Source organism: Brassica oleracea, chromosome C6, assembly GCF_000695525.1.
Source record: "Brassica oleracea var. oleracea cultivar TO1000 chromosome C6, BOL, whole genome shotgun sequence".
NCBI classification, from domain to species: domain Eukaryota; kingdom Viridiplantae; phylum Streptophyta; class Magnoliopsida; order Brassicales; family Brassicaceae; genus Brassica; species Brassica oleracea.
Window position 1 is genome coordinate 24298426 of NC_027753.1, and position 299 is coordinate 24298724.

The window sequence follows — 299 nt, forward strand, 5'->3', positions numbered from 1 at the left end:
AAATATACATATAAAGAAAAATAAATAATAAGTAAATATACAATATAAAAATAGAAATATTACATTAAAAATAATAAGTAAATATACAATATAGGGAAAATAAATAAAAAGTAAATATATAATACAAGAAATAGAAATATTACATTAAACATCTATTATAATTACATTAAACATCAATCATAATTTATCATTTCATACGATTAAGAAATGAAAAAAAAAACTAAATTAAAAATCTATCTGAAAAATGTATAGTAAAATAAATAATAACTAAATACACAATATAAAAAAATAGAAATATT